This window comes from Seriola lalandi, unplaced genomic scaffold (genome assembly GCF_002814215.2).
Source record: "Seriola lalandi dorsalis isolate HSWRI2012SDOR001 ecotype SW California unplaced genomic scaffold, Sedor1 jcf7180002054953, whole genome shotgun sequence".
Lineage (NCBI taxonomy): Eukaryota > Metazoa > Chordata > Actinopteri > Carangiformes > Carangidae > Seriola > Seriola lalandi.
In genome coordinates, this window is record NW_019525504.1 from 2,218,160 (window position 1) to 2,218,874 (window position 715).

Here is a 715-nt window from a genome sequence, read left to right on the forward strand (position 1 = left end):
GGGTGGGGGGGGAAGGGGCTGGAAGTGTCTCCGCAGACAGGCCTCTAATCCTGGGGTGAGCTCTCAGTTGTGAGGTCGGGTCTTTGCTGCTCTTGGTGCTTAGGAAGATAAGTAAGCTGAGGGGTTCACACATTCACCGCATACGAATCTACGTGTTCATGTGAGCAGACAGAGGGCGAAACCACGCGTTAAGTCCATATGAAATATTCTCATTCTCATTCTGTTTGTTCTAAGAGAAACCATTTCAGCCATTCCATCCACACGCGTGTTTACCGTAGCACAGTACAGGGCTATATACGAGGTGTCCAGGAGAGCAGCGGGAGGACTGGACTTTTTTCTTTTTTTCTCATGTCCACCTGAATAATGTACACTTGTGTTTGCTCTCCTCTGTTAGCCCGCTCATGCCTGTGTTCTAATTATCTCTAAACAGAAGAAGGGAAAGACTTTGAAGCTCGGGTCACCAGCCTTCATGTTCTGGCATGGAGCTGTATCACCTTTACATTAGTTTAGATTTGCACAACAGCCCCGGCTTCACTTTTTATAAAGGAGAAAAGTAAAATATTTTTTTCTCAAAGGCTGTTAACAATTACAGTAAACGCAGGGATTCATACGTTTCCCCCTTTCACCACCATCTTAAAAAAAAGAAAAGATATCCCGTTGCACTTGATTCAGTAAGCACATGATGGATTTTCAGAAGTGTCACGAAACGCACGGA